The sequence below is a fragment of the Sturnus vulgaris genome, chromosome 7 (genome assembly GCF_052056855.1).
Source record: "Sturnus vulgaris isolate bStuVul1 chromosome 7, bStuVul1.hap1, whole genome shotgun sequence".
In the NCBI taxonomy this organism is placed as follows: Eukaryota; Metazoa; Chordata; class Aves; order Passeriformes; family Sturnidae; genus Sturnus; species Sturnus vulgaris.
Window position 1 is genome coordinate 11,723,945 of NC_142249.1, and position 18,296 is coordinate 11,742,240.

Here is an 18,296-nt window from a genome sequence, read left to right on the forward strand (position 1 = left end):
GCAGAGATGATTTTAAGCCCCTAGAGCAGAAATTGGCTCACAATTGTCCATTTTCTCTCGTTATTCACAGAGAAGAAATTCTACTGTGCCTTTTCAAAGATGATAGCTGAGTGTTAAATTCATGCTTTTATTTTGCTTACGGAGAATGAATTTCTTTCAAATAAAATGTCCTTTTTTTTTTTTCTTTTTTTTTTTATTTTTTTAGCAGAGTTCTGGCACATGTTTTCAGGGTCAAGATCTAATAATAGCCCTTACAAAATCCCCACAGTTGTGACATTCATTCTTTGGTGCAGCAAACAATGAGACTGTAATGATGATGATAATTGTGCTTATTTTTGATTCTGGACAAATGTCATCCATTCTCCATCCAGTCCCATTGTGTAAAGGCCTGAGCCATGACCTCCAGCAGGATCAGCTGACACAGTTCCACTCAGCCCCAATTTGTGACAATCTGCTAAAAATGGCAATCTTAATTTATTTTTCCTATGCTTTTCTCACTGCTGAAGAACTCTCCAGTAAGAAACATTACCTTTAATCTATGTTAAAATATTTCCACTAAAGTTAAACCAAAATAGTGATAGCTAATGATGTATTTATGATCCTCTCACTGCAGAAGATTTCCTGGTGTCTCTTACAGAGGTCCTTCACCTACTCAATGGAGATTTGCCTTCAGAAAATAAACACACCTGTTTGCCAGCACCCTTCCCATCTCTAGCTGCACTACTGCCCTATTTTAAAGGAGATCATCTAGGGTCTAAAAAGGTGATTGCAGCTTCTTCTGGAATGTCTTTCCCTGTTGCCACTAAGCTGATGTCATACTGGGGATGAAAGTAGAAGGAAGGATGAGAGCAAGAGAGAGAAAGGAGGGACTTACAGAGATCTTAGGCACGTGACAGATTTCTTTCAAGTAATTCTGAATTTGTAAAAAAGCTCAACTATTTGAATTTCTTTTGATTGATAGTTCAATATATTGATAGTTCAATATATTTTGAGTTGATAGCTGCATATTTTTTAATGCTGAGGTAATAAGAAAAATAAAAGATTAGCAACTGCCTTGGAAGTATATTATTAGAAGCTGATATTTGCATAGTTGTATTGTTTTGTAGCTCAGCAGTCCAGCAGAGCCCTTCTTTATAGCAGTCCTATTCTATGTATGTTTACTTAAGAGAAAGTAATTATCTTCCTTGCCTAATTTCTTGTTTTCCCCTCCTTCTTTCATTAGCAGACTTTGATTTAATAGTTTTTGCTGGAGACATAGTTCATCATCGTACCAAAGATGGTAGCATCCAGCAATTTATCTGTCAACCTCTTCTCAATACACCAGCAATTTTTCATAGAAGAGAGGAACTTACTGGAGCAGTGGTCTATTCTTATGGCATATGGACCTATTAGCGTAGTAAATTTATCATTATACATGACATAAAAGATGCATTACCATCCATTAAGTTCAGGTAGAAGCAAACCATTGGATGCCTACCACTGGATCTCTCCCACACCACAATATCCTTTCCAGTAATGCCTGTGTGGTCTTTGAGGAGAGTTTCCCTTTTAAATGGTAGCCTACAATTAAACGTGCAGGGCTTTCAAACCCAAGCCAGCTGTAAGATATTGGCATCAACATTTACTGCTGTGTAATGAGGTGCACCCAGTTAAAAGTGCATAAATTATTACTTGTTTTATATGGACAGGAAGCCTGATTTTGCATTTATCTTCTGCTACACCTTCCATACCCCTCAGATATATATTGAATAAAGGCTCATTATTTTCTTTTTCCTTTTGTGTTTTAATACAGCAGTCCCAGGCAGGGAGGGGAAATCTGTGCAGTCCTGTGCTTCTACAGCAGAGGAACAGGACCCCCAGGCAAAAAGCCCCTATGCCCCAGAAGAACAAGGGGAGCCCCCAGAGCTCTGCTTATAGTCTCAACCCACCTCTATTTTCAGTGAAATTATCTAAATAGCAAAATTACTTTGTGCTGTCACAAACTATGTTGCTGCCCTAAGAGAAGCATGATTTAATCTAAGTTTATACCTGTTGCTGACTAGTTACAGGAAGATAATTTGTCTATTGAGTTTTGCCTGTTCCACTCTAATAATGTTCTGTGGCAAACCTAGATGTCTTTTTCTCTTTTTTTTCATTCTGTCTCCAAGAAGTAAAGCCCAAGACAGGATTAGAAAGGTCATTCTCCCTTTTCCCTTCTCATCTCCTCCACAGTGAGAAATGTTCCAAGACAAACACACCCTTCTACCCATTGTACTCGGCCTGAATTCACCCATTGAGGTCTGTTAGGGTTTCACACTAAAACTTCAACAAGAACAGGAAACACAGAAGGCAAGAACGTTTTCATTTAAAGGGTGAAAAAATTCATCACAAATTCTCAAGACTGATCTATAAAGATTGAGAGCTTTCTTCCAGCAGTTTGTACTGCTGGGTCATTTTACAGATATTGACACTACCATAAAAAGGAAAAACAAAAAACCAAAACAAAACCAAAAACAGCAAGGCAGGGAAAAAAAAACCAAAGAAGGAGTAGAGGAGGATTAATTTTACAGGGTGATGGAATTGAGGACACCAAGAACAAGCATCGAAATCTTACAGTATTTGATCAAACTTCTGCATGCCTCCTTCCCTCCTCAGGAAAAAAAAAGGCAATCTTACTCCACACTGATAATGACGGTAAAGTCCCAGGAAGTAGCACATTCACAGTGGGTAGTTTTCTTTAATTATTTGTTGCATTCAAAGGCAAAAATTATACTTAGGTAAATTGCTTCAGTGTTGACTACTGGAGAAAAGGCTTTTACTGAGGAAGGTAAGTAAGGAAGGAGGGAGAAAGTAACTGATATTTTTCAAGCATTGAGAAAACATGGTGTTTGGTGCACTTGTACACTTGAACAATCACTGAAAAGAAAACAGCCTTGCAGCAATATTAACAATTAAGAATCAATTGTCAGTCCCTCAGTCAGTGCAGAAGAGATGCACACATCAGATATGCCAATTGTGGACCCACATCACACACCTGCAGTGCTGCAGCCAAAGCTTTTTTAGCAGTGGTATTGTCTCTTTTAGCTTGAGCAGAGCACACACAGAGAGGTGCCTTGGAGGAGTACTGGAAGCTGCCCTGGGTGTGTTCAGAATCGGTAAAGGAGGTCCCATGGAGTGATCACTTAGCAGAGAAACACATAACAGCCCTCTCACCGTGTTTGCGCTGCTGGCAACCATTACAAACCAATTATTTCCTTTGGTCTCTTAAAAGGGATGGGAATATAGGCTTCCTAAGGACTGCCATCACCTCAGAATGACATCACATCATTGCTTCAAAGGGAGCTGTGCTGAACAGGAGGAGACACTGTCTGACCTACCCTCCTACCACTGAGCAAGCCCACGAGCTATGGCTACAGGAATGAAAAGTGCTCCCCAGGTGCCTTGTCTTATAAACTGGTAAAGGCAGCAGAAAATTCTCTGAAATCTCAAAGACCTCGATTCAAATGTGCTTGCAGAAGCATCTTTTTATCTATCACATGCTTTTGGACTCCAATTAAGCAAAGTACAGAAAGGGCTGGAACGGCCCTGAGTAACCTTTGCACAAGATGATGCTTGTACGCCAAGTGCACAAAAAGCCATACAAGTTATTTAAACCTATATTTTTTTGTCCATTTGCAGTAACAGCTACCACTGCATGCTGTGTATCAGTGGGCTGACTTGTCAGTGGCTGAAGCCTGCTATTAGCCAACGAGTAAACACGGCTTCTCGCCCTCAGACCTTGGGAAGGATTAGCTTTTGCTGTGAAATACAGACGTATTGGCAGCATTTTGGATGCATTTTGAAACATTACTGGAACACTTCAAAAGTATAGATTCTTTAGATTTTCCCACAGTGGCAGGTCCAGCAGGGAATATTTAGCATTAAGTGTAATTATTTTGTTTTATGGAGTGTGTCTCAGGCTCTAGATGTCTGTACATGGCTTTCTGTTTGAAGGGAAATACATACAGATTCCAATAGGTATTGATGTACACTCAAGTTCCAAAGTACTGTCACTCCAGACAGCATTTCCAAACCATTCTTCTCCTGAACAGCATCTCTGCTGGGGAGGACCAAGTTTTAAGCCTGCTGTACCCAACGTCACCTGAATAACAGAGGGAATAACTAGAGAGCATTTCAGAATAAGGAAACTGAACACTAGGATGCCAGTTTGCATTTCTTGTCCACCTCGCTGCTGTGGGATCAGTTTATTGGGCTATTGTGGCAAGCCCCTTCATTACAGGTCCTACCATCCGTCTCCCTAGCTTAGTATATTCAGAGACACTTGGATTTTCAGCTCCACACCTTTGACTAAACTCGACAACTTGTGAATTATCTATCTACCTGTAATTTCTAGCACAGGCTGCCCTAAATATATGAAAACACATCTGAATAAAAATACTCTTCCTTCCCATTCTCCATTTAATTTTTCAACTGTGTGTTGGGAAAGGTGTTGTCCTTCAGCAGGGCACATGAGAGGCATTTGGGTACAGCAGCAGGACCAGGAATCCTTGCAGAGGACACAATGCAATGATCTCTTAAGGCAGAGAGCTGTGCACATTTTTGTAATTACTGTGTTTTACCTCCACTCCTGTGAAGTGTCTTAGATGGCAATCCCTGGTACTTGTTACCAGACAGTGTGTAACCTAAAGCACTCTAGATTGAAACCTTATTTTAAAAAAACAAACAAAATTCTTAGAATTCAACATCATGTTTACTCCAAATAAGAAACCAACACGAGTGCTCTGAACCTTGAAGGAAAGGAGAGCCAGAGGGACACTCATCCATTTGTTTAGAGCACTAAATATGAGTCAGAGTTAAGGATTTATGATTGGGTCCATCACAGTCAGTTTCTGCAGGTGGTATTTTAATTTGTTTGACCAAGAAGAACCAGCTATTGTAACAAGGATTGCTCCTGTCAGCACTGCTCAAGGCAGTTAAACATAAGATGTTATCACTGGGGAAGAAAAGATGGCCCTTTATTTTTACGGATGGGAGAATCAGCTTGTTACCATAGCAATGTTGCATTTTCACATGTGGAGGCTGAAGTTGAAAGGGGCAAGCAACCTCTAAACTTTAGCAGTGATGACTGTGGGACAAAATAGAAGGCAAAATATTTGCTTTTCTGTTGAAACAACGTTTGCAATTTGGGAGAAAAGATGCTAAAGGTATCTTGCGTGTAGTTACACCACTGGTTTGCATCACTCTTGCCAGCACACACCTCATCTTGATGTTGATTAGATGGAAATTTTAGTGCTGCTCTCATCACCTGTCTTCATTATCCACAATGTTAAGTGGACATGGGTGAGGAGACGAACATGAAAAACTTATTACTGCGAACTAATTAGCAGAGGTTTTTACGTTTATTTAAATATAGATATTTAAAAGCTTCCCTCTGGGAGAAAGGAAAACGTTCCCCAGAGTGGGCTTGCATTTTAAGATCTAAAAAGCAGTATGCAGTCGTGCATGCACGCAGATTTTGAACATGCACATGAAAAGCCCTCATCAGCTTCACGGGCACTTAAGCACCAGGCAAGACACTGTCCTTTAGGAAGGCTCATTTGCCCAATTACAAGAGGGAATTTTGCCCAATAAAATGAAAGGGGGCATCAGCAAGCATGCTAAGGTAGAATCCTTTTAGCAAGGATTCTAGAGAGTTACTGTGACTCAGTACAATGAATTGTACCAAAATCATCATCACCAGCACGCCACTTTCACTGTCTGCTGAACACAAACAGAAGTCAGACAAAAATAGGAGGGTGGGCACCCAGGAGCATTAACTCACAGCTTGTTGCTTGGCAAACAGCAAATGGTACTTAACACTGTCTCCTGGAACAATGCATTTGAGACTGCTGTTCATAATGAGCAGGCTCAGTTTGTCCAAAGTGGGAAAATCCAGAGTATTTTGGTCTGGAGTTTGGTGATTCAGAATGCAAGCTGGACAACAGCCACTGATAGAAGCAATAGAGGAAGGGAACATAGAAGTAAGGATGATAGGAGAAGTTCTTTCACTGGGGTCTAAGAAAGAGCTTACACCACAAAGACTCAGATGTCTTTTAAAGCTTTCCTTTCTGAAAAAGTATTTAAAATATTATTAATGCTTCAGCCACTTTTATGGTTTTTATTAAATTTCTAGTTAGAATGAAATCTTGTGGCACTGACTTTCATAGCATAGCACACATCTTATGAAAGACTCATTGCCATCCAACCTTCAGTTGCCACTTTCCAGTTTAACTGGATTTAACAAAGACTCCTGTGTTCTCAGTCACTTAAGGAGTGGGGGGGAAATTCCTCAGGCAGCTTTTTTCTCTGCTTCCTCTTTTTACACTCTATCCAAAAGAAATCAAAACTTCCAGATACAAAAAATTAAGACTTTTTTTCTCTTTTTAAAGAAAGCTGGTCCAAGGCAAACAGGATTGCTTGAAATGTTGGTCATGAAAATCTCTTGCATAGTGAATTATCCATCTGCGCTCTTGGAACAGAAACAATGCAGGCTTCATACTTGGACTCCTGTTGGTATTTAATGCTCTTTCCAATATACCATTCATAAAACCCATGGATATAGACGATTGCAGTTATTCTGTTTCTTTTAGCACATGTGTCTTGGAAAGTGTGTTCCACATCTTTACCAAGAGGTGTGCAGAAGGGCAGTGATGACCTGCAGTGAGCTGAGGCTCCCTGCCCTTATCTGCAGCTCTCACACAGCCGTGGACAAGCAGTCAATTATGCAATTGCTGACAGAGCGTTTCATGATTTTCCATTTCTCTTCATCTCCAAAACATGTATTCTAAGAAAACAGACAGCACTGTGGGTTCAGCATTCCTTCTCGTGCCTTTGCAGGAAGTGGGAGCCATGCCAGTGATTTCAGAGAGAGCAGAGATGGATCTAAAGGCAGACCTAGATGAGACTAATCTCCCACATTTCCATGGGCCCCAATTTCTAGCTGTTCTCTCATCATTAGTTTCCCCCTTCTCCACCCTCACTTGCCCTCATTGTTCCTCCTAGAGACAGGATAACTGAGCTTTTCCCAGAAGGGTCTAATAACAGCAAGGATGCTTTAATTGTGATTTTTAAAAAGAGACTGTTCCTTTTTTGAGAGAAAATGTTAAACTAATGGCTGTTCCTCTTCACCTGCAAGTAAACAGAAGACGACACTTTTCTAACATGCTTCCATAAAAAAAATTATCTGAGAGGGAAAATTTAGGAGGGTGTTAGAATAGCCTCAGGAAAGGACAACCCAGGTCTCAAGTCATTTGCAAGGTCATGCATCTCAGCATTCCCATGATATGAGGAAAAACCTTAAAAGTGCATGGGGCACCTAAGTAGTACTGGGCAAGTTTTTCTTTCTGATGACTTGGGTAACTTTTAGTACAAAGTGCCATTATGTTTCTGTGCCTACATCCACTGAACTTATTTGGGGCCATCAGGGATTTACTGAAGAGAAGCTGAAGACCACAAGTCACATCTGAAAAGCCACAGCCCTGCTGGAAGGGAGCAGCTGTACTGTCACTGTCAGGTATCCCCTTGCCTCTCCATCACTTCACTGCGTTAGATAACAGCTCATTTTAGAACATCACACTCTGCACCAATTAATCTGAAACAAAGGAAGATGGCATTGAAATCAAGTTGGCAGACAATTTAATTTCTCCACTTTCCTTGGAGCCTAAAATAAATGGTTGTATGACAGACAGGGAAGGATAAATGGGAGATGAGAAGAATGTGTTGGTAGCATTCTTTGATCCACTTTTGAAAAGGCAGTTTTGCCACATGTCTGCTGGAGGAAGACAGAGATAAAGGACATTCTCACAAATAAAGTCCTGGAGGCTATTCCACTGCCCTCCCACACAGTACACCTGCTTTTCATCACATATCCCATCAGATAGTTCTCATTTCTTAGACTGTTTTGCATTTCCATATGTCTTCAGAATACTTTTCCACTACTTAAAAAACAAACAACAGCCGTAACAAAGCCATCAAGAGTTTTGCTATTTGTCATGCCATATTCTTCACACACACATACACAAAGACTCAGACCCTTTCTCCTCCCCTTAAAGCACAGCAGATTAATTTAGTTTGCTTCCATATCTGCAGAAAAGCATTGCCATGACGAAAATTTAAATGTCAGGAAGAATTCAGTGCTGTATTAGAAAATGAGACATCTGCTATGGTAGGCTCTGGCAAGGAGAGATGTTCTGTAATTGAAATGCCCAACCTCTAGTGGGTTTCCACTCAATAAACATCCTCGTTGTTGGTGAAATTGTTACAGACAGAAGCTTCCAAGTTAGAGAAGCCAGCAATAAGCCTTGCATCTCTATACACAGAAAAAATCTGTCCCTCATACATATAAGTTCATAGGATGAGGACAATGAGGGAGACAAGCAAAGACAATTGTATTTATTCAGAGAGAATGGACGAATCTCATTCCTCTCCTGAAAACTATTCCCATTTCTAATGTGGGTGTTGGCTGAGTGGTTAGATCAGAAGTCTGCTGCAGCATCTGGTTTGCAGTTATGCACAGCTACTTGAGCTTTATAATTCTGTTTCCCTCACCAAGACTATAGTACCTTTTGTTTGCAAATCTAATCTGTGGCAATAATATTCTTCAGTGACCTAAAATCCAAAATACAGTTTTTCCTCTAAAATACAGGTCCACAACTTTTACATTTGATATGTTATCAGTGGGAAAGTCTACTGCTGGTTTCACTGAAGTACCTAAACAAACTTGCGTTTTTTTCTTTTCTATATTGTAGTTTGTTATTTCTAATTTTAAAAAGTGTTACCTGTCCTATTCTTCCTTTTACAATAAATGCAGTGTCATGCCAAATAAAGTTTTATTTTAGAATGATGTGGAGTCATAGAAAACTAAAATCAGAGAAAAGTTGACTCTCTCATCCAGCAGCAAGTACACACAAGCTGCAGCACATTGCAAGTGAAGCAAGCTGCATTGTACAAAAAGGCAAAAAAAAAAGAAAAAAAAAATTGGCAACGTGGGAATGGCACAAAGAATCCACTGAAGTAGGAGACAAAACTACAGAAGTGCTCTATGTACACAAAGGTTTGCACTTGCACAATTCACAGGTGAAACAAAAAGCGTGTTGGGATGCAGCAGTTCAGAGATGTGAGTGGTGAGCGCCCAGGGCTAATTCCAAAAGGCAGGTTGCAGATGGAGGATAAGCAAAGCGCTTGCTCTTTGACAGAGATCACGTAACTATTTCCAATGAAATAGAATAAACGTTACCTGACATCAAAAGCTTAGTTCTGATCAAAACTCACCCGTGAAAGGAGGCAACAGCAGTGGAACGAGTTATTCTCCATATGCACTTTAAAAAGGGAGATGAACCAAAAGGGGAAAGTCACTTTACATAAAAATGCAGTTTTACCACTCTACTTAAAAAGACCAGCAGCAGAATTGGATCATACTTTGTCATCACTGACACTTCAAATATCCTTTTATTTCTTTGTAATCTCTTTCCCAATCGTGTTTGCCTCATGCAGACTGACAAGAAGGGAAACTTGCTCCTGCATTCCGAGTACTTAAAGACCCGTTTCCCTTAAAAGAGAGGAAGTGCTTTTTGAGTACAAGCTGTGAGATACAGATCTCAGATTAGAGAACCTATTTGTTACTCTGATATAAACTTGTTTCTCAGCGGTTTTATGCCCCTAATATCACCTTATGTTCAGTTTAATAATGTTTTTATTCACTTGGTTATTTTGTTTTACTACTTAATTTGCACTTAATCACGCATCATTTTATGATTAGCAATATTACTACAAGAAGAATGCTTCAAGTTTCTATGGCTCTGTTAAGTCTGGAATGTTTTTAAAAACCCCATGAACACCCACCCTGTGTGACCCAGATTTTTACTGATGAAGCAACTAATGTACAAAAGGGTAGGAAAGGGGGGAAAAAAGGGAAATTTGAGTTTCTTGTTATGAGTGGTGCAATTACCACAAGATTATGCTGACTTCATTGTCTTGTCTTGCTTGTCTTGTCTTCCAGCATCTATGAATACACTTAATTTACAAACATATTCTGGTTGAGGGTAAGGGCTTAGGGCTCACAATAGAAGAAAAAAAACCTCAGAAATACCTTTAACTGAGGTTGTTTCACATGGAACTTCACAAGCAGTTCACACCATTTTTTTTAGATGTTACATTTTAATGGCCAGATATGTCCTTCTGATTTAACTTAAGGAAAGATACACGAGGTGACAGTAATGCTTCCAACACACTGCCTGTACAAAAGACCCTGTTAGGCAATTGCCCATCACTGAGGAAGCTTTGACAAGGTGAGTGCCCCTCCACAACCTTAAACAGCACAGAGTCTTAAAAACCCCTTCTATTTTGCGAGATCCTTTTACAACCCGTGGCAGAGACTCAAATTCAGAAAGAAAGAGAAGTGGCACATTGATATAAATTATCAAGTACTTGAAGCAGTGTATTTTAGAGTATGAACAAGGATGTTGAACTGAGGGGGCTCAAAGAACTTTAGCATTTCCAAACAAATTAGACCTTAACTTTGTCATCTTTAAGTTCTTCAAACACCACCTTTTAAATTACAGTCAGTATGAGACCACAGTGGACTTGGAGACCCTCAAAGTTGTCATATCCCATGATCTGCAGGCAGTAATGAGAAATGTAAGTTACTGAGGCATTCAAAAATCCAAAGAGCAAAGTTCAGGATTCAGACCAACTATTTCCTGGCCTTCAGAAATTCTTCGTTTAAGGATAAGCTTGGTCTTCTGGTTATTTTGAAGTTAATATCTTGGTTTCATCTAGCTACCATTAGAAAATGGGGCAAAACTTTTTAACTTCATGGTATCCACAAAGGGCCATAACTTGAGGTTTATGAGACTACCCACTTCTGCTTCTATGGTTTGCCTTTAAGTAAAATAAGTAAAATTACTTTATTTAAATGTATAGCGAGGTACATAACAATTATTTTAAGATATGGGCACACATAGAGGGGAATAGGTATAAAGAAATGGTTAAAATAAGAGGTGTGCTTGGAGGTGAGAATTGCAGACTCTAGACAACATGAATATAAAATGTAAGCATGGGGATAATAGAAAAAAATATCAAGACCTATAGAGACGTCTTGGTAAATGTCAGTGCAGAATTTGACCTTTTGGTATCTATCATACATTCACCTGTCTTTGTTTGGGACTGGTATCTCCAATGTCATTTTGCATTGCCTTGCAAATCCTCTGATGCCTGTTCAGAAACTCTGTACAGGGAGGATCCAAGAAATAAGACAGACAACTTCAGCAACTACAGGGACAAAAGTCACATCTTCAAGTGTCTCAAAACTTAAAAATTGCTGTCCTTCAGCATTCAAGGTGTTGTGTGAGCATTAGCCACAATTATATTTCATGCTTTTGAGCATGGGGATCCACATTGCTTGGATTCAGGTAGAAAGGAATGCACTTATTTAGCCATGGCACCTGCAAACTTTCATTTTCTTTGTCTGACTTGATTACCTGAACTGACATTTTTTTTGGGCAAAAGTAGGTTGCTATCAGCTACTAAAAAAAAGTTGGTTTTTGTTCTTTTGTTTGTTTTTTTTTTTAACTAGCAGTACGTGGATAGTGATCCTGGGGAAAACTTGGGTACTGAACCCTGCTCCTGTCCTCTGTCCCCATGCCCATTAAAACACAACCTACAGACACCAGTGGGGGCCCAGCGTGGAAAAGGACTTTTCATTAGCCGTGCAATGGTCTTGGCTTTTCACCTAGAAACTGGAGGAAGAGGATGTGGGAAGAAGATTAAAGGTGAAGAGAAGTTATTCTACTAACAAAAATAGGACCCAGAGGACCTGGATGTGCCCTGATGTTGTTGTGACAGAGTACTGAAGCCACCAAAAGTGTGGAGTCACCAAAACCCAGTCAGATTTTACACGATCCCCTTGACACAGCAGATGCTGTTCAGACAAGCACTCAGACAGCACCATGCTCTCACCCAAAATTACAAAGCTCATCCCACCAAATGGAGGTTGGGGCCCACATCCAAGGCACATATTTGGGACTATGTGACAATTCAAGTGAGTATTCCAGAGAGCTCTGATTCTCTGCAGGGCACCAGGGCTGCAGCCCAGCTGTGCTTCTGGACTGAAAGGATTTTGTCATCATTTTGTTTTTTGCTTTGGCACTGAGTTTTATAGGGGTGTACTGATTTGTATAACAAAGCACCACTGAATGGTAGATGCTTCATAAAGTAGATTTTTTTTTAAATTGAGTTATTAAAAACTCCTCCTCCCCTTTTTTAATTAAGAGAAAAGAGCACGACCTTCTGACACAGATGACTAGAACAGCATACACAAAGGTGCTGTTGATTATCCCATCTGCCAGCAGGTCTTATATAAACAGCAAGGTAACATTTCCAGAGAAGCCCAAATCCATTTTCCAAAGGGGTGTAAAAATGCATTCTTTTTGTTTTCTGTTCAAGGGAGTGGAGAAAGGTCTGAAGGAGACAGAAGCTACTACAGATATGATCAGCTGAAGCTAATCTTGTCCTGAACGAGTGAGTTGCTTGATCAGTGCTTTAAGTGCTCAGTTATTGATGCTGAAAGAGGCACTGCTCCTGGAAACCAAGCAGCTGCTGCAGCACTTCACTGAGCCAGGGCCTCAGGATACACCTTCCTGAAACCCTCTGGAGGGTGTGGGTTCAATTTTTGGGGGTTCTGTTGGCTTTGGTATGTTTGCTTTTGCTTTATTTTGTTGCTTTGCTTTTGTTTCTTTTTTCTTTTTTAAATTTCCCTCCCTCCAAAACAAGATATTCCTCCTATAAGGTCTGTAGGTGGAAAGTGGAAGTCTTTTCTCTTTTCGAAATGTCTATAATTCAGATTAATATTTGCAATTTGAATTTGCCATCTAGTTAACATCAAACAATGAAGAGATGCCAAGAAAAGCTGCTGGTTATAAATTATAGCACCTCAATAGCAAAACCAATGGAATATTGAAAACACAGTAATAAATTTATTTTCTTTAACAAATCCCAGGATTTTCACTTTGAAAATAACCTTGTAAGAAAATGAATGCAAACCTCCCATAAAATTCCAAAGACCAGCAGACACGAGAAATATTGAGACAAAGAAGCACTAAACAGACAGCATGGCTTGTCTTGTTCAGACTGCCCAACATCTGCAGCCCTTACTCCTTTTTGGTTTCCACTAACTTTGCTCAGTTTAGTTTCTTTGCTCAATTTTCCCTTTCTCTGCAGCCTGGATATGTTTTACCTTTCTCAACAGATGATTTCCACAGTGTGGCTGTGGCTAAAACCCCGTGGTTGGCTGGCAGTGTCACCCCCTTGTCCCTCAGGATGACAACTTCTGATTTATCCGCTACTGAAAGTCTGTAAAAAAACAAACCTGCTTTATTCAAACACCCTGAAAAACAAAGATCTGAATACCCATACATTGAGGGATATGAGGAAAGAGTGGAGGGGGATGATCAGACATGCCAAGTACTTTTTTGGCAGTTCACAGATGTGGCCAGCTCCAGCTGCTGCACATCTTGCTGACAGAGAACCACATTTTGACTGAGAGCTTCTCCTTCCTGCAGCAATCCATAGATTGCCTGACAGCAGGCACCTCTGGGATGCTCTGCTCAATACACATGTGCAAGGATGTGTATTCTTTCTGAGCTAACTGGGGATAAATTCCTGCTGTCCACATCCACCTCTGCACCCTCCAACAGCTGCCCTTTATTCAGAGCTCCTAGGCCTGGCTGTTTGAGAGCTCTATTTATTGCACACTGACACCAATCCCCCCAAAAGACCTCGCACGTGCTTGGCTTATATCACTTGGAGATAAGTGACTAATTCAGAGAAAATAAAGTGCCTTCAAATATTTAAAGGTTATTTTGCAACCTGTAAAAAAAAAAAAAAAGTGGGATGTATCCAGTCTTCAAAACTATTCATATTTGGAAATGTTCCCCCCTCCCCAGAGGGATGGAACAGGTCACTCTGTACATTCTGCATCCTCATACCAACATTTGCATTAAAAACTACTAGTGGTCACCTTTCATTTGATAGAATTTTATGTTATTTTATGGAAAACAAGTGGTATGTTATGATAAAGAAAAGCTGAATTTACAAATATTGTGGGCCAGATCCTTCTCCCTTCTCTACTAGTACATTTTTCTTCCTCTAAGACTTTGGTAAGGCACTTCCTATCTTGTTTGCTACTTTTCCATCACAGCTTTGCAGACACTTGTCTGAAGGACCAAGGATATTTGATTAAATTTTTCCATTAAGTAAATTCTGCTTGAAAAACTATTAACTATGTGAGTTTTCTTCATGGTTCAGACCACATCTCCTCTGTTCCTACATGCATGGATCACGTTTGGTTACTGATTTCCAGAACCAGTGTGGTGCTGCATCCTCCAAAATGACACACCTTAGATGTGGCTCTGTAACAACAGTTTTCTGAGGCTATAAATGGCAACACAGAAGTAATCTCAGGAATTCAAGCCTATATTCTAGCAAAAATATGAATGGTTCAGGAAAACTTATGAAAGAGATGATTGTTTCCCACATGCAAAGACAACTCCTACTTCCTAAAAGTCTGTTAGTTTGGCCACTGTCACTCTCCTGGGCCAGCCAAGCCAAGGTGTGCTCAGTTTACACCGATGGCCTCCACCCTCTGGCTCAGGCTGCCAGAGATCGCCTGATGGTAATCAGTCAAACAAAAAGAGCAAGTTCTTGGTTCCTGCTGCCCAGCCCGAGGCCACCCTCCCTCCCCAGGCTCGGAGATGCTCTCTGTCAGAAGGGGCATTTCAGAGTGTTTTGCACAGATCAGAGCATTTGCTTCCCTGGCTGCCTCTGATTTCTTCCCTGTTCCTCCCTTCCCTGTGCTGCAAGGCAGAGAAAAGCATCTGCCTCTAGGATAGCTCAGGACCTAACAGAAGCCCCATTCTTGCCTTTCTGGCAAGGAAGGAGAGTTAGGTGCTTCAACAACATGTCATGCATGGGGAGTGGGAGGGGGAAGGGATGAAAGAAGGCAGCAATTTCTGACAATATGTGCCATTTGGGTGCCTGTCTAACACTAATTTCAAGATAGAATAATAAAAATTTACCACTAACAGAATTTATTATCTGTTTTCATTTCAGGATCTTAAAAATAGAGCAGACAGATCATAATACATGATGTCCCCAGTGATTTCTACTCCCTAATTGCACAGATAACTTGCTTGATTAGTGCTGTGCTTTGTACAACAGGACTAGCTGGAACACAGCAAGTCTATTTACCTCAGAAGTGCTCTGGATATGATTAGCAGGAGTGCATAAATGTACATTACTGCATATTAATGCAGCAACTAATCTACACTGTGGACAGAAACAATACATATTGTATTTTTCTACCCAGTATGTTTCTATTTGAAAATTCCTTCCACAACAAGTGCCTCTGAGGTACTTACTTTAATTTTCCTGTTGCAATTTGTAATTACCTTAGATTGATATGTCTGTTTTTCTAAATAAATTGCTTTACTGGCAAAAAATATGCCCTCTTTGTAAGCAGATTATATCCAGTGCCAGACAGCACAGTTAACTTCTTTCTCATTGGGAGAGGAGGGCTTGAACTCCTTGCTGCGAGGAGTTTTTTATTCTGTTTTTAAATACATCAAGGACATTTTCTGTCCAGAAACAACACTGCCCTATAAATGATGGGGATGGTTCTGACATCCATCTTCTAACTAAGGATATTTGCATTTTTGGGACTTCCACTGTGCTCTCTGCAGCAGTGAGAAGTAGCTTTTGTAGCTTTTTTTTTTTTTTTGGCATCAGAAGAAAGAGATGGTTTATAACTCTGTTGTCAAATCATACATCTGCTGTGATTTTCTATGACATATATGCAGATTACTCACCATGACAAATATTTACCATGTAATATATGAAATACAATAAATAATATTTCTGATACAATGGGAAAGTCATCAAATACCAGAAAATGGAGAGGAAGTTCAGCCCTTTTGTCTGTGGTGCCTTCAGGCCCCTGCACAGCACTACAGCTGAACTACAATCTACAGGATACCCACCACCACTTGGCAGAAGAGGGGCACCCCTCAGCAGGATACACAAATAACACACATAAGGTGAATTCATGAAATGAAAGATTCACATAAGATGAATTCATGTCCCTGAATCACACACAGCATGATTCTTTCAAGAGGGATGAAAACTAAACCTCTCCCCAGGACCTTATTTTCAGAATTTGCAGAGATAGAACTGGTTTCACTGGCATGTTTCACTTTACACTTGAAATTGCACAACCCCCTTCAAGCCTTTGGAGGTCATACCCTCTTCCTCAAGTCCATTTCATCCTTACCCATTGTCAACAGAAGAGTCAATGATTATTTTAAAGTTATGTATTTATTTACTATAAATCTCTCTAAGTGTTTCCATGTTTCTCCTACATGGAGTCCAGAGAGCTCTTGGCTATGCTATCATGACATTCAGTGATTGACACTTAGCATTGGGATCATCTCCAGTAGAATTTTCCATTTACACATACAGGAATACAGGAGTTGAATAATCTTCTGTTCAAGAAGCAAAAAAAAGATGACTCAAACCTCCCAATATAAATCCCAAGAAAAGGACAAGGTGTACTTAGTAGTTGCTGACTGTACAAACGAGACAGGCAAGTTTTCTCTTCCTTCCTTATCTCAGAAGGAACGTGCTTATCCTCCTTACACTGACATCACAGAACATCCTGGGTTGGGACACAACTAGGATCAAAGTTCAGCTCCTTGTTCTACACAGAACAGCTCCAAAAATCCATCACTTGCCCAAGAAGGTTGTTCAAATGCTCTGTGAGCTCTGGCAGGGTCGGGGCTCTGAGCACTTCCTAAGGGAGCCTGTTCCAGTGCCCAATCAGCCTCTGGGTGAAGAACCTCTTCCTAATATCCAGCCTAAACCTTCCTGACACAGCTCCAGGCCATTCACTTGGGTCCTGTCACTGGTCACCACAGACAAGAGCTCAGTGCCTGCCCCTCTTCTTCCCTTGTGAGGAAAATGGGATGAGGTCTCCCCTCAGTTGTAACAAGCACACACACAGCAAAACCACTGCATTCCTCCTAACCTGGCTTCAGTGAGACATGTTCTGCTGTAAATTCTCAGATAGATTTTCCTGTCTCTTGCTAACCAAGTGCTGGTAGCCAAATGGATGATGCTCAAATTTCATGAGATGTAGAGCCTGGCAGATTGCTGTTCTGCTAGGTACCTGACCATGCCAGTCTGCAGCCTTGCCAGCACTCAGCTGAGCAATTCCATGAAGGTAAACACCAATACCAGATCACCAGAAGGTGACTGATCACAAAGATTCTGTGTCATGTGCATCGTGGTGCCAAGGCAATAGGGGGAGGGATGGTCACAGCAGCTGAGAGGAAGGAGGACCCTGCAGAACAGAATTGTCTTTAGAACAGTGCAGCTGGCCATGATGATGCTTTGGAGGCTGCAGGTCAGCACAAAGAGCAGGTTGGGAAAGAAACACTCAGCACTTTGTTTAAATGTAACCAGATGAAAATGTCTCACCCTCTGCCTTCAGAACTGGGTAGTTAGATTAGACACTAGGAAATTGCAAAGGTTTTCTGGTGGGCTGCTACTCTGCAGTCTCTATCATTTAGTTTCCAATTTCTTTCCAAGAGTTATGGGTCAATGGCTAGAGTCAAATATAACCACTTCCTCATGCTTATGGTAATTACTAACTCCCGCTTTATCACAGTGCCTTTTATCTGAAGTATCCCAAAGCATTTTACAAATTCAGCAACACATCAATGTTGGACCTGATCCAAAGCGCATTAGGGTTAATGAAGTTAATATACAATGTATTATATGCATGTAAACATTTCATAAATTGCTTGCAATAGCATAATTACAGTTGAGGCCATCCAAACAGCCTTAACTCTGCCCTATAGTGATGGAAACAATAGAAAAGAACAACTGGATGAGTCTTCCAAAGACAAGCTGCATTTTTTTGCAGATAATTCAAACTAAGACCACATTTAAATACTTAAATAATAATTATTGTGTACTATTGGGAAAGGATTGAGTTTAAGTTATGTGTGCCACTCAGCTGAACATTCTCATTCTTGAGACTTTTACAGTTTGACTATCGGGCTGAATTTCCTGGATTGAATGCAATTTATCAGATAAAATTTGAAAGCAATTATTAAGGTAGAAGAGATGACAAACACTAGTTCAATTTTAACATCATATTTATCTAACTAGTGATCAAAATGAGCCTAGGCACATCAGTGTGCCATCTTGACAACTTCCAGAACACT

General features: G+C 40.3%; 1 long non-coding RNA gene across 1 annotated transcript in view; it reads left to right on the forward strand.

The window, feature by feature from the left end:
- Positions 1-15,009, forward strand: part of LOC148223155 (uncharacterized) — a 35,513-nt gene extending 20,504 nt beyond the window's left edge. The window contains exons 2-3 of the long non-coding RNA XR_015804784.1: positions 11,594-12,055; positions 12,460-15,009. This is a non-coding gene — a long non-coding RNA (uncharacterized LOC148223155). The remainder of the gene's footprint in view (positions 1-11,593; positions 12,056-12,459) is intronic.
- Positions 15,010-18,296: the final 3,287 nt, after the last annotated feature.